The sequence below is a fragment of the Periplaneta americana genome, chromosome 6 (genome assembly GCF_040183065.1).
Source record: "Periplaneta americana isolate PAMFEO1 chromosome 6, P.americana_PAMFEO1_priV1, whole genome shotgun sequence".
Classification (NCBI taxonomy): Eukaryota; Metazoa; Arthropoda; class Insecta; order Blattodea; family Blattidae; genus Periplaneta; species Periplaneta americana.
Genome location: NC_091122.1, coordinates 65,404,141 through 65,425,828, shown reverse-complemented (window position 1 = coordinate 65,425,828; position 21,688 = coordinate 65,404,141). Strand labels below are relative to the sequence as shown.

General features: G+C 35.0%; 1 protein-coding gene across 1 annotated transcript in view; it reads left to right on the top strand.

Annotated features, from left to right (window-relative positions):
* LOC138701393 (uncharacterized) overlaps window positions 1-21,688 on the top strand; it is a 124,574-nt gene that overhangs the window by 58,432 nt on the left and 44,454 nt on the right. The window contains exons 3-4 of the mRNA XM_069828243.1: window positions 12,780-13,178; window positions 13,829-13,945. The gene's annotated coding sequence lies outside the window, so the exon portion shown is untranslated. The remainder of the gene's footprint in view (window positions 1-12,779; window positions 13,179-13,828; window positions 13,946-21,688) is intronic.

Sequence of the window (21,688 nt, the reverse complement as noted above, 5' to 3'; positions counted from 1 at the left end):
GCGGTTATGTTTATAATGTACGCTGACGTCGCTATCAATTTGAAAATAAAGGACCAATGAGCATGGACTCTTCGCGCGTCATCAGCCAATTAGCCATTTGATTGGCTAATGAAAAATATGATAACCTATTGAGTGTATAGAAGCCTTGCTCGTGAACTTCAGCAGCAACAATGGTATGATAGCAACAATGGACCTAGCCACTACAGCAGCGTTGTCAGACACAACCTAAACGGAGCGGAGCGCTCCACTATAACTCGTTGCGAGCTCCGGTGCTTCCACAGACATAAGCAAGTTCACGCTCCGACTGGACATCTCTAGCACCACAACCGGTTTCGGAGCTTACAACTCTGACACTACTACACTACAGGGACACTGAAACATTTTTACAATGTAGTCTTACAGATTGTTACTCTTTGTTGTAATAACTAGATTTCGGATTTTAATTTAAAACCTATTCTAATCCTTAAATAATAAGTATATAAAACTTGCAAGTACACGTTTCATAGAAACATATTCATAAAATTGGTACTTTTATAGAACTTAATAATGTTTTTTTTTTTTTTTCGATAGAGCCTAATTTTGCCTATTTACCATGTTTTGTATCTGAAAGGTGAAAAGACTCACTTCTTTCGAAAATTATTGTGAATTTCAAAATTAATTTTTTAACTAGGACTGTACATACCATATTCGATGGTATGATCGAGGGTTGCTTCATTGATTTATAGCAGTCGAATTGCCGTGAGGCACAATTAAAGGTCCACAAACCAGGTTCTTGGAAAAAGAGAAAGTGCACTCAACTACCCCTCCTGCCTGGCATCTATTGTATTGTATTGTATTTATTAACATTCATACGTTGCTTCACAGCTAGAATATGGAACAAGTCAAAAAACTTAATACTATTATAAAGTCTTAATTTATAGTCACAGTCTAGATGAAATATATACAGAAGAATTTACAATATAGTCTACTAATACAACACAAAGTTTCAATTAACTGATTAACTAGTGGACTTACTAGTGTTAATTATGTAAGATTTGTCCGGCTTACAGCTGTTTCAGTGCTTCACGCACCATCCTCAGAGCCTCAGAGCGTGAAGCACTGAAACAGCTGTAAGCCGGACAAATCTTACATAATTAACACTAGTAAGTCCACTAGTTAATCAATTAATTATATTCAAGTGTTAAAAGTAGTGTACGCAAGATTCAAAATGGACAAAGTTTTAGTATCAATTTCATGAATGAATGTCATGAATTCACCTACAGAATAGAAGGCGTGAGAAATTAGGTACTTCTTTAATTTGGCCCTAAATAATCTTATGTTTTGAGTTTCATTTTTTATACCGATAGGGAGGCTATTAAGAATTTTTACTGCCATATAACGCACTCCTTTTTGATAGCATGATAGACTTGCCGATGGAGTAAAGTAATTATGCATTCTGGCTTAAGTTCTCTAAATGTGAAATATAGCGTGTGAATATATGAATTGTGCAATGTGAAAAATTGAGACTTGGAAGACTTCTCTGACATAGTTATGGCTGCAAGAATTTTCGGATTTGACTTCCAAGCGTGTAGCAAATAGGTGTGAGCAATGAAAAAAATGTTTAAATGTATACAGTACAAGTAAGAAACTGTTCGTGAGCCGGAATTAATATATCACAACCGGCTGTTAATTTTCCTTAAAATGTTGAATGGCTTGAGATTTTCCTTGACATAGAAATGTATTTTACAATTATCGTTTTATCGCCGAGAAATGTATTTTAAGAGGTGTATGTAACAGTCTTGCCCCTCCCCTTAAGCTGTACAAATAATAAAGTACATGGAAAATATTACATACTAAATACTGATTTCTTAATATTCGTATTATTCAAACTAATCTGTTTAATCTACAATTCATTTTGGAATGGTCAGCTAAGCCCCTCATTAATTTCAGAGGGTTATTTTTTTAGATATTTTAAACAAAAAATTAATGTAATTATTGTTTGTGCGAGATCGTGCGTATTTGCTTGCTTTCCGCACAAAACCAATACGCGGTAAGTGTGAAATACCACATTCAGTATTCCCAACGTAACACACATAACAATTTCCCTCTTCTTACCGCTTAAGCGCCATATTCATTTGACTGCTTTAGGCTTTTAACATATTATTTTTAGAGACGTTTAACATAGTAATAATTATAAATTGGAAACTTACCACTGCAATTTCACCTAAATTGCACTGTTAATTATTGTTTTTAAATATTTGCAAAAATTAAGTAAACTCTACAACACCACAAAAGTTACTGCATTTGTAATGAAAGTAACATTAAGGAAGCCGTGGAAAAATCAACAAGATTCCAGATGCCGATGTTATTACTGCAATATGTTATATAAATAATATTGTTAAAATATTAAAATGAAAAATAAATCATTACATAACCTTACCGTTTGTTTTAAGTTCACATTTGTAGACTGGGGGAAAAAAAAAAGACAGACGTATATCACGGCCTGCTGGAATATAGTAAACACAGAAAACATTTTATAGCAACAATGTTGAAGATAGATATTTTTGTTTTTAAAAGTTGCCGTCATTGAACAGAAACCAAGATGGAGATTTCATTGCAACTAATTAGAAATTCCTCTTTCAGGTATGTAATAAACGATCTTCGCACAAAATAATGTATGATACACGAGCGGTATGTTTGTTTTCATGTTCTCTGAAATTGAAAAAGCTCAACTACGTTTCGCTTTTTCAATCTTTTCCTCGAACATGAAACATCAACATACCGCTCTTGTAACACATATTACTATTTTCTTTTGCTTCCTTTTCGTCTTTTGGAAAAACCATTGATTAATTACCAATATGTTCTGTCAATTAAGAGAGCACTGTATTATGATAATAAATACGCAGAAATTTGAACTGATAAGTGTGACGTTTTAAAATTCCTTTTTGAGAACGAAAATTTACAATTGAGGGACGTTTTTACAAAACTCGTTATCTATAAAAACCTGTTTTTTCAGGAGAGCTGTTTTTTAAAATACACCTATATCGTGATGAAAATTTAATGCGTAAAAAATATAATATATTGCAATCTTAGAATGGAATTGGTAAACACATTTCAAACAAAATTGTGAATTTGTATTTTCCTAGAATATATTAATAAATTTATTGAATTTTTACAAAACTCGTTATCTGCTTCCCTTAATATGAGGTTTATATCAATTTATCCAAAATGTTTGTTCTATTATGTGTCATACTGATATTTATTGTAACACAACGCTTTGTCATTACACAATGAAGCTGAAAATTTTAGAAAATGTTACATTTCATATTAATATTTGCACTTTAGCCATGAATAAGCATAAATGTTTTTCTACAGTTCTCTGCACCAATGTTTCTCAATAATGTTATATTATTTACAGTATACACACATTTTATTGTTAGATAATGATGTCCAAATTTTTGGTGAAACAATCACAAAAAATACCGGTACCTATTTTCACAGGATAACACAAATACTGACGTATGAAATATATAGCTAGTATGGAGCTCCTTCCTGATATTCTGCATCGATGTTGTCATTGTCATTCTGTGTGCACCATTTCAACACATCCTGGTATAACACTTTACTTTTATCAATTTATGTCAAAATATTTCATTAGCTTCTTTATACAGAGTGTTTCATAATTCATATTACATACATCTACGGGTTGTAGAGGGGACTAAGTAGATAAAATTTTGATTATTAACCCATGTCCGGAAATGTATCGTTTCGATGCAAAATAAGTTTGAAGATCGAATCGATTTCACATCTCCCTCTTCACCAGAGACAATGAGCTCTTGCCAGTGTGCACTACGAGAGTAGTTCCAAGCACCGCCTAACGGGTTTCAGGTACTTGATCTTCCTGCAAGAGGTACTGGTAGAGTTATGTGAAGATTTGCCACTGCCACTACGTCTGCAAATATGGTTCCAACATGATGGCACACCTGCATACTTTTCTCTTGCAGTCAGCGAACGTCTCCACTAAACATTCGGGGAAAGGCAGATAGCTCGAGATGATCCAATTCCTTAGCCATCACGGTTGCCAGACTTAACTCCTCTCGACTTTTTCCTTTGGGGCCACATGAAGAACCTTATTTATGAGACATCTGTACAGTCGGAGGAAAATCTTCATTGTTTCTAGGGAAGTAGGCGATGTGAAATCGATTCGATCTTCAAACTTATTTTTCATCGAAACGATACATTTCCGGACATGGGTTCCTAATCAAAACTTTATCTACTTAGTCCCCTCTACAACCCCTAGAAGTTTGTAATAGGAATTATGAAACACCCTGTATATCAGGACTTTTGGGAAGTGTCTGGTTTTGCTGGCAGTCAAAACAGATAGTCGACTTTAATATTTGAAAAAAAAAATTGGCATTCATTTTGTGAAGCCTATAATACTGTTCCCATTTTTTTAATCCAACAGAGGAAGCTTTAATTTTCAGTAAGAACTGTGCACATGTAGAACAGATGTCTGTGACCTCGCAAGATAACCAAATCCTAGATTGAAATACTTGTATTTAGACAAAGAACATTTCAAACTACCAAACCGAATGCACTTGTTGTATCGTTTTCACGTAATCAAGTTCAGTTCAGGTGACAAAAAAAAAAAAAAAAAAAAAGAACAGCAGGTATCTCGTCGGGAATAGTGTGCCTCCCTACACTTGTATTTCAAAATGTTTCTTTTAATCTGATCTGTCTGCTCTTCAACCCTTTCATTCTTTCGCCGACCACCACAATTTTCTTTTGGAATTTGTCCTGTGATTACATATTTTCTAGCCAGACGTTGTAATCTGTCCTTTGAAACACTCATGATACATCTTCATCTGTTACATGGTAGCAAATCGTCACAGATCTGTTTCTCTTCTTCTCCTCTTTAGTGATAGTTGGCCTTGCAGGGTTGCAACTGTCATGTACTTGATTAGAAACATATCCTGCTTCAGCTTTGTATCATTGTTATAAAAATTTTGTCTGAAGCATATCAAGTCATTTTAACATAAATCACTCTCGGGGCAATGCTTATTTACCTTTTTGCTCTCGATGTCAAGATCGTGAAGACAAGTGACATTTGGTAAATTACCAGAATCAACATTCCTTTAATATTTAGGTAGAATTTCTTGTTCACTTCAACGCCTCTTGCGGCTTTTGGAATCTGTTGCACTGGGTGACACACATTCACTCATTTTTCTTAATATTATTTAACCTTGTTCTGCTGAGCAACAGTCTACAGAATGTTGAGATTTAAATGCATCCTGAAGCAGTACAAACTGGTCTAACATTGAAAGAAAACGGTATACAAAGTATTATTTAGCCGGCGTGGCCACCAAGTGAAAAATAAGTAATATAACATTTATTTAATGCCAACTCTTGTAGATATCAAGTTTTGTAAAAATTCGCCAAATGTAGATACCGAGTTTTGAAAAATCTCTTTTATTTCAACAACAATTTACTGATATATTTACCAACTTTAGCTTAATTCTGATAGCACCATTGGATTCTCCTGACCCAAAAACATAAGGATACGTTAAAACCTCAAAATCGAAAAAAAATGTAGATAACGAGTTTTGTGAAAACGCCCCTCAATTGTTCAGATGAAATTTCTACATATTTAAACGACAAAAACTATTTTTTTTTGTCATAATACACTGCTCCCTTAAATTGACAAAGCATATTGGGAATTAAGTTAATTCAATGACTTTCCCAAAATACGCTACGAATTGTTTCACATAAAATAATTTTTTTTCTCGAAAATGAAGAAAAAACAAGCAAAATCATATGAAACTTTTTTGTTTGAAATATCCTAAAGAATAACCTCTTGAAATTAATGACATTACTCACGGTTCCTTGTGTATAATGCAGGGTATTCTTTAACCAATTCTATCAACATCACATCTGAAAAAGTATTCAATTTTGCTGCAAACGACGCCATCATAAATAAAACACATACGCATTGCGGTAACGTAGCGCGGTAAAATTTAACTCAATTTCAACTTTCGTCGCGTCGCGATCTGCGTCGTGACGTCATGGAATTCTGATTTCCTATTGGGCCATAATTTATATAATGTCGCGTCGCTGTGTCATGTCGCGTCATTGTAAACTATGCATAAAGCAAAACGTAGTTCGCGTCTGATTCTATATGCACCCGGCCTTAGTTTCTAATTGTCACATAAACTAAATGATTCATAATCATTTACTATTTTTTTATGTTTTTTACAAATTTATTCTAGGATTTCTTTTCTTATTCCGTAATACTTTTCTAAAATATTGCTGATTTTTTCTTCCAATTCTGAAAGTTTTATAAACTTCCTTGATCCCTATTACAATAAGGACTAAGTAGGGTAATGATAATATTTTTCATTTAACAGGTATTAAGAGTAGTAGGCCTATGAAGTAGTTATAAGACCACCATCAACTATAATGTCATTGTAGGGGTAGTGTATGTATAATGAGTCGTCTAGAATCAAACTACACTTTCTCCAAATTATGAAATACATGTATGTGTTTAAGACATGTTTTAATGGATGATTTTGCAGGGAATGTGATAACTGCCCGTTTAGAGTCAAACTGCAATTATTTATCTACCTTAACTTTAGTAGTAAAATCACCGTTCGGAGTGTAACTGCACTAGTTTTTCGTCTTTCCTAAAAATTCAGATTTTTTGATAAAGTGCAATTGATTTGATTCCAGGCGACTAATATATCTGATATTCTTATTATAAAAACTAAACTTAAAACTTACTGACTTTTAAGGAACCCATAGGTTCATTGCCGCCCTCACATAAGCCCGCCATTGGTCCCTATCCTGAGCAAGATTAATCCAGTCTCTACCATCATATCCTACCTCCCTCAAATCCATTTTAATATTATCTTCCCATCTACGTCTCGGCCTCCCCAAAGGTCTTTTTCCCTCCGGCCTCCCAACTAACACTTTATTGCATTTCTGGATTCGCCCATACGTGCTACATGTCCTGCCCATCTCAAACGTCTGGATTTTATGTTCCTAATTATGTCAGGTGAAGTATTGATATTATTATTATTATTATTATTATTATTATTATTATTATTATTATTATTATTAGTGTATAAACAACGCATAACTGTTCAATTTGTTCCTCTCCTTATAACGATACATCAGGGCACGTACTTTTCATTAATTCTTCACCAGCATGTGTTTTACACGAAGACTAATATTACGATGAATGTTACCATATAAAAAATACAGCTTTGAATACAAGTCTGAAGGTGAATTAAATAGGAAAGTAAGCAGACTAGTGGTCTTATACCAAGTCCAAGTGACTGGGCAGTAAGTTTAATAAATGATAATATATTCTCGGATGAATAGCATTGAACTTCATTATACCTAGGTATAATAGAAACAACATAATATTTCTACTTATTGTGCTAGATCGAAAGAAATCACAGTATTACCTGTGAAAAAACTTTACGCGCCTCAGAGGAGTAGGCTACGTGCCGGCACTGGGTTTCCCCTTCTCCTTCCCCTTCCTCACCATCATCATCCTCACCCATTCTCTACACTACACTTATACGAACATTTAACATACACTCACCCTAGTACACGACATAACTCTTCACAGATACACATCATGCATAACCTGGCCCGTCGAAGTGGTGTGCAATTTGAAAATGGGTCACAGTCCTGCCATCTATCCGCAATATGCGGAACCCGAATCACGCAAAGTGAAGTGGGTAGGCATGAGAGAGAAAGAGAGAGAGAGAGAGTTTGTCAGCTTTCCCAATAACGGGACTGCCTCATTGGACAAAGCATAAAAAACACACAGAGTGAAAAGAAAAACAGACCATACAGTAACGAAGATTGAGTTGTGAGGGTGCTGGGAACAATTGACTGTGCCGCTACTATTTAGCATTGTCTGTAATGAGGCAATATTAGCGATCCTAGTGGTTGGCAACTATCTATGGATGCATATTTACTACGTATTGAGTTTCGTGACTGTACGAGTATATACTAGAGTCCAGTCATGTCAATTGATGCCCATAGGAGCAAGCCACGCTTTAGAGCCCAGGAAAGCCTGAGCGTTTTACAGCTGAAAGGAAAGAGACAGACGAAAGAGGTAGTATATGTCGCTTGGTCGAGCTATATTCAGGGATGGCCAGCACTGATTCAATAGATAAAGGGAAGAGAACTTATTAAAACTGTATCCATGTTAATTTTTAGATTTGTCTGAGAAGTATAAGTGCATTATAAGAATGTAAGTTTTAATTTTAATGCTCATTTTTCACAAGTTTGATTTTTTATTCGAAAGCAATATTTTCTCAAGTTTTTCTTTATAGAAAAGTGAAATTTTCAGATATAAGCCTATTTATTTAGTAGCCTTACAGAATGTTTTCGTAAATCTAATATACCGTAAATACGTATTACTGAAGATAGTGTATTGAACATTTTGAAAATATTCGCATGGAAACTGTTTATAAGGAAATGAATTAACAAAGCAACTACTGTTACATCATAAGCAAAAGATATGTGACCATGTGTTGTACCAGCTCTATAGCTTCAGCAAGTTTCGAGAAAATAATTTAATATTCTGATGACATGAAGTTGCTCATCAATATCTCCTTAAAAGCATAATGCAATAAGAGTTTTGTTATTGAATATCAGTTACACTTAAACGTCTTAAAACATATACAGCACCTAGGTAACTTTGCTTTGTACTGTAATATTGGTTTGATTAGTTTATTGATTACTTTTATAAGGCTAAAGGTACCATCAATATCAATTTCAACTTATCATGTCATACTCAATCGCTTTTTTTTTTGGGGGGGGGGATATCACTTTCTATATTAATGTGTTGTTTCATCCATTTAGTACAGTATAGTTGTACTACTATGGAATTCATGTGAATATTCCTTCTTAACTCTTTATTATGTTATTAACGTTTAAAACACAACTGCAATATTAAGAAATTGGTATTAGTACCTTTGTTTTACAGACAATAATATCAAACAGAAAGAAGTCATATAAAAATTGCTGCATAAAATTTCATGTTCCGTTTGAAGTTTTGTGCACTACTGTTTTCTTAATCCAACAGGCTGCTTATTAATATACACAAACCTTCCTCTTTCCATCTTAGCGCTTGATGCCCGCGCACGACGTCAAGGTCACAAAAATGCGCTTGCTTTGACATCATTTTACTAGTAACTAGACTGTGGTAGTAGTATACATTTTGTTTATACCTGGTAGAGTTAAGGCATCAGTTCTCCTCTACCAGGGGATTACAACTACAATATTATGAAGAATACAATTGCAATATTATAATTATAATTAATTTTAAATTTACAATTACAATAAAAATAAAAGTACTAATAGATTACCTGACTGATAAAGTTTTTTTATAGGCATGCTGTGTAATTTCCGTTAAGCTAAAGTATAGGAAAAAGACCTTTAGGGAGGCCGAGACGTTGGTGGGAAGATAATATTAAAATGGATTTGAGGGAGGTGGGATATGATGATAGAGAATGGATTAATCTTGCTCAGGATAGGGACCAATGGCGGCAATGAACCTCCGGGTTCCTTAAAAGCCAGTAAGTAAGTATAGGAATTGAATATAAGTAAATAATGTATTGCCGTCTTAGGTAGCTTATCGAGTTGCTAAGTGATTGTTTATTCACATATTAGCATAAAAAGTAATATGCTACACAATGATACACTTTTCGGCATTCATGTGCCATCTTCAGATAGTTAGGAGTGATGTTGACAACGTATCAACACTTTACAAGTTAATATACGAGCCGTTCACAGCAGAAGTGGAGTAAGTCAAAATTGGGTAATGAGGTTTAAAGTAAAAATTCTGTAAAATACAGTGCAAACTTGCAATTAATATGTCCTTCGTGCTATCCACTGACTACTAACAGTTTAAACTTTCTTCTGCCAGTGTACAGTAGTGGAAAAAAAAACCAGACCGACCCATGTAGCTGATTTCAGAGCCTTGTTCACTCCAGAGCACGATAGACTGGTAACTAAGACTTTCGTGGTTCGAATCCTGCCTGGGGAGAAAACTTTTTTTGTTCCTTATTCAAATTTATTCCGAATACATTTCGATAGCTGGTAAAATTCATGTTCTCGGAACAATAAATTAAGTAAGTAGTAAAATATCGCTGCAATCGAAAAGTATTGAGAATAAATTTGAATAAGGAACAAAAAAAAAGTTTCCTTCCCAGGCGGGATTCGAACCACGAAGGTCTTAGTTACCAGTCTATCGTGCTCTGAGTGAACAACGCTCTGAAATCAGGTACAAGGATCGGTCCGGTTTTTTTTTTTTGCCACTACTGTACATAAACACGGCTTTCTTAAAATGATTTACTTACTGTTGACAGTTCCATGACGTACATGTTGTCATTTTTACTTTAATCTTAAATCATTCTTTAAGACTAACTTTCTTGGTGTCATGTTCGATAAGGATTTTAGCTGGTCTTTTCACATTGATGATCTTTATAATGCTTTAGACTCAATAAGGGGGGCAAAGGCTAATTGGGATTTCCCGGTCTATGATGGGGTCAAAAACTCTACTGGAATTTATATTTAATCCTTGCGGTGAAGTCCGGAGGGCCTAATTAGTCAAATCCACTCTCCTGACCTCCACGGTGGGGCCCCCTGGGATCTTTTAAGATGCGAGAGAGAGTGGTGTGCGGAAAGAAATAGAATGCTTGAACATTTATCTATTCCAAGAAGATATTAAAAATGGCATGATGAGTTTTCCCCCGGTAAATAATAATAATACTAATAATAATAATAATAATAATAATAATAATAATAATGGCTTTATTTAACCTGGCAGAGTTAAGGCCATAAGGCCTTCTCTTACACTCAACAAGGATTAAAACTTGCTTACATAGTTGAACATACAACTGGATCGGAATTAAGTACATACTGATACAATTTAGGTACATAATGAGATAAAAAGAAGTAGTTACATAAAATTTGCCTCATAAAATAAAAATAAACATAGTGGAATACATAATTAATGTTGTTAGAACCAAATACGAGTCACATAAAAACAAAAGCCGATAATTCAATAAAAAATATACACAGTAAAAATAAAAATAAACACATTAGTATACATATTAGTATTAGATTACAAGTAAGTAATTAACTAGGATTCACTTAATCAAACCAGAAGCCGACAATTGAATAAAATGTGCACAATAAAAAATAGATTAATAATAAAAAACAACACAGAGGGATATATTCTGGTGTTCAGTGATAAATAAACACAATTTACATGATTACACGCAACATATAGCATTGTAAAAGATTCCGGACGTAGAACATCCCACCATTCGGATGTCCAGGAAGGGACGAACATATCATGACGGAACACATCAGTGAAGAAAGAAGATCGACAAATGTGAGGACTCCTGTGCTACCAGGTAAGATTAAAAATTTTGTGAGGAGACACAGAGTTAATGTGTTGGGAATATCAAAAGGGAGGTGGGAAAATAGTGGAGAGTTGATGAGTGATGACTAGAACTGGAAGTTGATGAATTATCATTTTTTTTTCTGAGATATCACAGACAATGCAGGATACAATATGAACTTGTTTCATTTCAACACGAACCAATATGTAGTCTATGCCTACTTTTACTTTGAATTCATTTGCATTTTTTGTCTTTTATTGCTTACTGGTCATTTTTAAGGAAATGTTCTACTTTTTGTTGCATTATGGCCCTTTTCTTCTTTTGAGGAAAATTTTTCAGTCTACGATGTAATCGTAGTCTACATTCCAGAACGTACTACCATCAACCTTAACTTCTGATCATGTGTGTAACGTGTTTGCTTTCATTCAACGCAACAGTACAAATACTGCAGCCACAGTGCTCGCAGTCAGCATATTGTATCTTAAAAGTGAAGACAATATTGATAGAGAAAGTGCTGCTTTTATAGCAGTTTCTCAAGGCTTGCTGTCTGATTCTCAAATTAAGGAATGTTTGTCATATATTAATGATAACTTTTCAATTTTGGCAACAGCAATAAGATGGCTAGAGAAAAGAGATAACAGCATTCATTCAGCTGTCAAAAATATCAAAGGTTTCGAAGAACATTTGGAATAATGAGTAGGAAAAATTGGACAAGAAGTTAGAGAGAAAATGAAAAAAAAAAAGTATTGGAAAATAACATTGGGTACCAGTCAATGTCTAAAACCGAGAAAGTTCTGCAAGATAAAAACACTGACTTCTTGATTAAGATTTTTCACCAGCGGACGTTGGTCACTTTAAGTATGTGCCCATGACGTCAGTTGAAGTAGAGAAGAGTTTTTCAATATACAGGAATGTCTTTCAAAACAACCGGCGATCCTTCAAACCTGAGATCCTACGAATCACTATCGATATTATTATTATTATTATTATTATTATTATTATTATCATTATTATTATTATTGGCATTATTATTATCATTAAATCTTGGTCTTTTTTTACATTTTGATGTGTTTTTCACAAATTTGAGGCTATTTTATAAGTTATTTTCCTGTGATTCTTAGGTCATCAACTTCCAAGCCGTAATTATAAATAATTGTAAAAAGTATACCCTCCACCACAATGTATTAACTTGTAAGTCAATTAAATAAACATTTATTTTACAGGCTTGGCCACTAACTACGTGTGGATTTTAAAATATTCAATAACAACACAGTAATGTGATCAAAGTAAAATGTTTGAGGAAAACATACTTCAAAGTGTGTAATTTAGTTACGTTGTTCAATGTTATATTGAGTTTCCTCTGCTTAACAGGTTCGGTGGACACTAGGACAGCTGCATCATCATCATCATCATCATCATCATCATCATCACCACAATCACAATCATCATCACAATCACTACCGCCACCACCACCACCACCACCACCACCACCACCATCACCATCTTCATCACTATCACTATCACCACCACCACCACCACCACCATCACCAATATCATCATCGTCATCATTAGCATCATCAGCGCCACGAAGAGGTACAGCAAGAGCAACAGGAACCCCCTATCATATACTACGCCTTTAGGAAAAGTTGAAACTCAGGAGAAAAACCGAGAGGATGAGGAGAAGACAGAAGAATCCATTTTGGCGGACTTATTACTGGTGTCGCCGGTGTTGTCGCTCGGGTTTTCGCTGGTGTTGTTCCTGTTTCAGGCGTAAGGAATAGTAAATTTTAAGTGTATGCAAGGATGACTAGAGCTGGAACAATTCCTTCAAGAGAAGATAGCAGGACAACCATAACATTCAATTTGAAAATACGTCATGGTGCTTAATTCATCTTAATACAACTGCACTGCACGTTAGAAATGTAACTTCACACGCTAACTACTGTTCACTTAAGAATACACTATAATATTGTTAATGAATGGTACCTCGTTTACGAAAAAATTGTTCCTTCTCTACCTATTAAATTAGAGCCGAAAATAGTTAAAAAGTGACATACTGTAATTGTAATTCACTTATTGTTAACAGTTTGGTGACGTACATATTGTCATGCTACTGTCCATCCGAGTGGTTATGTCACACGGTCGTCAAAACAAGGGAAATCACATGAAAGTTACTTATTTAAGGGGGCCTTTTTCTTTAAAGTATTTTAAACAGTTACATAAACTTTCAATTCCGTACAGAAAATATTTGCAGAGGAGAATCTAACAACTCAGTCACTTGCTCATATAGAGAGGAGAGGAGAAACGAGAGGGGCAAACCGGGATATAACCATTCGGCCGGACAGTACCTATTAATTCTCTTCATAGCTAGCAATCAACGTATTACAAAGATTTCAACTCAGAATTACATTGCATTTTAGCTCGACCTGAAGGCATTTACATGGTGGAGGTAAAGCAGTACTGCGAATGGTTGGGGTCGGAGAAACTCACGGGGTTCGACAGCTACCTTCTAACCCACCACTCCGATTATTGGGAAGGTACAGTAACTGTTTACATCCCTCAAGTAGTGGCGCTTTCAGCTACCGTATATGCACAAGTTCTGGAATTTTAATTATTGATAGTATAAGTAGGCCTATGCCTCGGAAATTATAAAATAAGAAATTACAAATGTTTGGGCACCTAAAAAATGGAAAGGGGAAGACTGCCAAAGAGAATATTAAATTTAAAAGTGAAATGTAGAAGACCAATGGGAAGACCACGGGAAAGATGGATAGATCAAATTCAATAGAACTTACAAGAACGGGGATCAAGTGGGATGAAATAAGTAGGAAAAAAGCTTGGGAAGACAGAGACGAATGGAGGCATATTTGGAACCGACTTTCCGAAAGGAGGACACGATGATGACTGGTAGCCAATAGGGCATTTGTCCAGTGGTATCACTCAGCCAGTTCTCACCAGTCGTCCGATTCACTTGTTAAATTTGTCGCAGTTCGCAGAACCTGTTCTTAAATGTTTGAAGTTAAGATATTAGGTTCTCTACAGAAAGAAAGAACATTAATTTAACATTTTTAACACGAAATTCTCTAGCCTCTTACTAAGAGAGTGACAGTAAACATAATCATATCACAGTATTAAATCCTTTCTTATCGAAGTGTGCAGGCAGTCAAAACAGGAATATAATATCGACGACCCATTTTGAGTTGTTTTACCTCAAAATTTCAAGTTTTGAGAAATCTGCATTTTTAAGCTTTATGTTGTGAAAAATCGCAGGATCGTTCAACTCAAGAGGCGTGCGCAAGGGAAAGGTTAAAGGATTTGAACCCCCCCCCCCCCCGAACTTTTTGAAAAAAAAAATGGCATATTTAGATTTGAGTATTTTTATCCAAAATTTTTCACTAATTTTTCACTGTCAGAGTAACAAAATCTATATCGACATAAGACACAGTCTTCCTACCCCTCCTTCAATATAATCCCTGTCCTAAGTGCTGCGGCACATTCGAATTATAACAATGTTATCTTTTTATAGAGAGAGACATACCGCCTCGTACCAACCTTGTAATAAAATGAAGCTGACACAATATGAAATTGAAAAGGTTGTTTCGATAGTTCGGTAGTGCGGATGTTAAATATTGTGCACTGTCGATTTTAAACTCAGTTTAACCCTTTACATCACAAATTAATTTTTTATGTTTTTCATTTCGTGGATCATAAAAAAAAGCTTCGATCAATCTTTTTCAACATTTTAACTCTGCACACAATTTCAAAACATAGATGGTCCCTCCATGCATATTCAAGAGGTGGTTCCTTGGTGGAATATCTGTCATAAAATTTAGAAAGAAAGGAAACGGTGGTTCTTCTGAACAACCACTATGCTGTAAAGGGCTAACCTAGCGGTATTCACCCGTTCGTTAGAGTTCTGATTTAATTGTGAAACGTTCGTTTAACGTTTTGTGCATGTGACAGTTCATATTTTTAATGTAAACTTCACAATACCGTTCTGGGTCCATCGATATGTTTAAGCAAGAGAAAAGCTCAATTTTACAATTTTTTTTTAAATCAAAAAGACGCGTAGTGATTCTCGCGAAGATAGTGAAAATTACACATTGGGAAATCTTTCTTTGCAGCCGCAGCGTGACGATGTTTTTTTTAGTTAGTTATTTAACGACACTGCATCAAATACGAGGTTATTTAACGTCGATGAGATTGGTGATAGCGAGATGGTATTTGGCAAGATGAGGCCGAGGATTCGCCATAGATTACCTGGCATTCACCTTACGGTTGGGGAAAACCTCGGAAAACTCCAACCAGGTAATCAGCCCAAGCGGGGATCGAACCCGCGCCCGAACGCAACTTCAGACCGGCAGGCAAGCGCCTTAACCGACTGAGCCACGCAGGTGGCTTGTAACGATATAGTTGTTAACATTCTCCCTGGATCTAGTTTCACATTCCTCTGTGAAAAAACAGTTGCTGCTGCTAATAATAATAATAATAATAATAATAATAATAATAATAATAATAATAATAATACAATTGAAAATACAGATAATGTGAATTGTAAACAATTTTAATAATGAATCCCCCATTTAAAAAAAAATCTGCGTATGCCACTGACTGAACTGAATCCAAATTCATATGATATTCTATATATGCTGTTAGTTTCAAATAGTGTTTCTTAATTGAATTTTCACAGCAACATTAAGCTCTGAACTTCAGTTTTCTCAAAACTTTAAATTTTTATTTGTTTCCCTTTTGAATTGGCCCGTGGATATCATGCCTGCAGGCTTGAAACCCATTTGCAATTACTTTGGCAGTCATCTACCAATAACCCTTTCCATTTGAGAGCTAATGCCTCATACACTACAATTAACCATTGCTTATTATTCAAAAACACAATTTAAAGAAATAAATAGACTTTAAACTACAAAATACACTATTAAGCACATTACTACGATATTTCGTGTTCCTCTTTTAGTAAGGTATTCCTCCCTCAATTTTTTATTCCATTTGAATGAAATAGATTACTTTTTTCATTAAAAGAATTCACAATTCAGAATGATTTATGGCCACTGGATCGGAAGTAGTCAGTATCATTTAAGCCGCGCTTATATTTGAATCTAAATCCGAGACAGAAAACAGTATAGTGTACTGAAATGTGAGAACGTTCCATCAAGGTCTTTTAGGCTGCGATTACGATCGAGGTTCCTTTGCGTTAGATTCGTTACGATAAAGTACATTGAAGTTTGTCACGTACAAGCTCCTTGTATTTGATAACGGTTAACGTTAAAATGAACGGTCGCATGACGGCGTTGATTCGATATTGCCGAAGTCTAGCTTCCACAAACGCAAAGAAACGTAAGTTCAACGTCATCCAATCATGATATGGGTGCAGAAAGCTTAAATGTTGGCCACGTACTTCCAGCATGTACAGATAATCATGCTAGGAAGCTGCCTGGATAGGAGAGGTAGTACAGGCCCACCTACGCTCCGATACCCATGTATAGTCACATTATCTGAAAGAATGATTTCCTGGCAATGTATTCAAGTTGCATCCTCCCTATAATATATTAAGCAGTTTTGTAATACATAATAATTCGTTTAATGTTATTGGTGTTTATTATGATATTTTCTAATTACAAAGGTATATTCATTAGTCCATTCCTGTGGAGTAACAGCGCGTCTGGCCGCGAAACCAGGTGGCCCGGGTTCGATTCCTGGTTGGGGCAAGTCACCTGGTTGACGTTTTATCCGGGGTTTTCCCTCAACCCGATATGAGCAAATGCTTGGTAACTTTCGGTGCTGGACCCCGGACTCATTTCACCGGCATTATCACCTTCATCTCATTCAGACGCTAAATAACCTAAGATGTTGATGAAGCGTCGTAAAATAACCTACTAAAATAAAAAATAGATACATACATACGTGCATACATACAAACATACACATACATACATACATACATACATACATAGCCGCATGGACTTTTATATATGAAGAGCACAGGAAAAGAACGTGCTTTGTCCACTTTTTTTCAAAAATGAGTTATGCATGCTATGAGATGCAGGATTCCATGTAGTTTAAAGTTATTAATCGACCAATGTGATAATGTGAATAGTCGAAGTGCTACAAGAGATTTTAGATTTGGCGTACAGGGAAAGAACGTGCTAAGTCCTCTCACTACAGGGATATAATGTGCTCTGTCCACTGTTTCTGTGATTTAATTTTTAGTTTCCTTACGGATTGGCATGCATGTTATAGCAGGAAGAAGGGAATTGGAGTAAAAATAATATTCCATTGTTTTTCATTATTGTTATAATGAGAAAATTCGTTTTGCTGCATAAACTTTATGTACAAGTATAAATCTTTTTAGTTTGAGAAATTCAGTTCAGAAGTATAATGGCCAGTTTTTCCAAGTAATGTTTAATTTGGCTTAACAAATGTTAAATTAACAGCTGGTTTACTTTTAACGTTTTGTTAAGATGTTTTCCATTTTTCCAACATAATTTTGTTTAAAATAACCTACACTTAACTTTAACTGTCGTTAATACTATTCTAACTACTCAACAGCAGTTGGTAATGATTTTGCATATATAAAACAACTTCTTATTGGCTGATATTATTATTTAAATTCTGTACTATGGAGTAAGTCATGAAACATGTGTAAAATCGTAACCTATTACAGTAGCCATGATTCATACAGTACAGAGAATTGATAAATGAAACTTGCATTGACTGCTATTGAATAATAATAATTATTAGGTATGGTTACATTTTATAATGCTAAATATGAATTTCTGTTTAGAAAAATCTCAGCATTATGACCACCAGGTGACGATAATTACACGAATGTGTGTGTAGTCAACTGTACACAAAACCCCGAGGAGAATTCCGTATCATATAAAATTCTCTAATTTAGGTTCATGTATAAATTATATGTAATTTCGTCCTAAAGAAGCAATTGCTGCTGAAACATTTTATTATTTACTCACTGCGTATTTTGAAGCACTATTGACATCGGCTATAGTTGAAGAGCTAGTAACACAGAATCTAGAGTTAATAGTAGCTAGTGAATTGGAACAAGTGGCCTATTTCAACTAGGTAACATACAACTGAGTTTTATTTTAAGACATGGAAGTGATTATTATAACTACATACCGGTACCTAAGGAATATTAGTAAATTAATATATAATGTGCATTCAAACATAACAAAACTTAATTGGTATATTAACTTTCATTTATTAGAATTATATTATAGCTAGCGATAAGATATGTTTGCACTGGCTTTAAAACAGAAGCGAAAGAGCTGGATTCTTGGAATTTATAATCGTTTTCTTTCCGATGGAAATTTAATTTTCCAGCAGGATAATCACCCCGCGCACACCGCCATAAACGTTCAAAGACGGTTCACGGAAAAGCATGAAAAAGAGGAGGATTGACAAATATCGAGACATCCCACCTCAAAATCCAGATCAGTTCTGGGATCAAGTTCTGGTTACCTGGAAAGATTTCGCTAAGGACCAGAACTATTTCCGCGATCTGGTGGACTCAATGCCCCGAAAATGCCAGACAGTGATAGACGCCGATGGCATGTGGACAATGTATTAGATCCACATGTGTATTTCTTTTATTTTTCTTTAATTTGTTTGTTTATCTTTGTTTTATTTCGGGAAGAAAATTGATCTCCCAAGAGTTTTTTTAAATTCTCCTAGTGGAGCCAGAGTTGCGAAATAATAAGTTCCACTACACAAAATTATAAAAATGAAGAAAGGTAACATGTATAAAAATTAGTGACGTTAAAAAAAGTTATCGCCGAGAACCGAACACAGGCCCCTGGGATGGCAAGCCAACACTCTACTGACTACTCCATTGGGTGTCATGACGTAAACAGCGCGACGGGCATATATATATATATATATATATATATATCTGCTAGGCTTGAAATCTACGGACACAGCTCACATACAAACGTAATCGTGTAAATATTTCAATGTTCAGTACTAGTTAATGTTTCATTTGGACTGATTTACTGAAGCTTGGTGAAACCGTCCCTTACTCTAAACATTCCTCAAAGAGAAACATAACGTTATTTTCACAACTTTTGTCTGAACGGCTGTGGTGTTATCCGCCATGTTTAACTGTTTGTTAAATGAGTTAACGGCCTGAAATCCTACATTTAAAGTTAACAAACTGTTAAGAATCTGTTAAGCCAAACTGGTGTTGAACAAATGGAAAAACTGTATTTAACAAACTGTTGAAGGTTTAACAGTTGTTAAGTCTTCTAACAATACTTGGACAAACCGGCCACAAGTATTATAAGACAATTTAGTGATTTAGAAGACTGATCAACAATCATTACATATGACTGGGCTCATTACAATAATTCCAGTTTATCGAAAGCGATGAGTCATTACAGCAATGGAAGGACCAATAAATTGTATCTCCCAGAAGAACTATCAGTGAAAAAGATGTATGAAATACAGTGGCGTAGCATGCAATTTTGAGTAGGGGAAGCTAACTCAAGTTGTCTTTCATGCAATATGAGAAAACGTATTACAAAAATACAGTCTTAAAATAAATAGTAGTCAATTTCAAGTCAGCAGTCGAAGATTGGTTGGAACCTCGTAAGTAACACCAATAAGGCAAGACCTCAAATGATACGTAGTAAAATATGATTTCACGGTTTACACATATCTCTTAACAAATAGACACGTATACGTATAACATTAGCTCACTCCCTGTCATACTTAGAGAAATCACAATATTAGTATCATTACGTAAGTATGCGTCTGTCTTTTGGTTGTGTCCTTCATTCACAGCAAGGGAGTCGGTCATTTGTTTTTTAAATTACACTTTTGTTCGTAAGTCAGTTTTGATAATACAATTGTCCTAAAAAAAAATCAAGTAAATTGGTGTCAGGAACTGTTATTTCGCTCATTATTTATTATATCAGCCACAATGCACACTAACACTTCAACTGAACACAACTGACGAAAAGGGATAACGCGGAAACAACTTATTTTAAATGTTAAAGCTAGCTTCTTTGCGAGCCTTGCGACTAGGGTAGCTTAGGAAGGGATGGAAAATCTACGGGGTGGATTACACAGAAGAAACCGGTCTGCTTGGAAGCTGGTGAGTGCAGGCTTCTTGTTTACTGCTGCATCACAAATCATCCTGAGCTGCCGCATCACAATATTTAATGCAGGTTTATTATGAAATTATTATTAACTGGGGAAGCTAAGCTTTTTAGCTTACATTGACGCTACGCCACTGATGAAATGTTCAAGAAAAAATACCAAAATTCAATAATTTCATATGAAACATACAGAATAATGTTCAACACCAAATTCAATATAACACTTGGATATCCAAGGAGTGATACATGCATGTGATAAGTACACAGCTGAGATGGAAGTGCTGAATGCAAGACTGACTGAAAATAATTTAAATGGCAACATGAAGAAACAAGTTTTGGAATAAATTAATAAGATCACCAGTAACAACAAGGTCCATAAACTCAAAGTTGAAATATTTTATACCAGAAAGAGGAATGCTCGTTTAAGAAGTCGGAAGTTTGAAGAAACAGAAGCAATTTTCATGGACTACGAAAAAATGTATGCTTACCGTATCAATGATGTCTATTAGTATTACAGAAGGTAATTATCTGTTTACTCTTTCAATATTCATCAAATTTCAGATGAAACTTCAGTGTTTTTTAGTTGTACTGAAGATAATGGTAGAAAAGGAGCCAATGAAGTCGTATCCTTTTTAAATCACTTTGTGACAGGAATAATGGACAACAAAGCGGATATCTTGAAAATTTTTGTGATTCATGTTCAGGCCAGAGCAAGAATTATATTGTTCTGAAGTACCTTAATTATCTTGTGAACGAATTGAAACTTATGAACAGAATGAAACATTCGTTTATGGAATGTAATAAAATATAGGACTAACTAATACAAAAGCAGTAGCAGAACTTCCAATGGGTTGGGTGCGGATAATGGTACAAGCTCGAAGTAAACCTACGCCTTTTGATGTTGTGGTGTTCAATCAAGATATGATGGGAAGTTGGGAGTCATTTCTGCAGAAGAAATATTTGAGGAAATATTCATTTCTTACAAGGCCCATCAGAGGGGTAATCATCACAAAAGAACACCCTCATCTCATTCAACATCGTGATATGTGTAATGGAACTAGGATTTCATCGGTGGTGAGAGCTTCACTGCGATTTCGAGAGCAGCAATCTGAAGAATACCCATGTCCTGCTTACAGAGGCAAAACACAA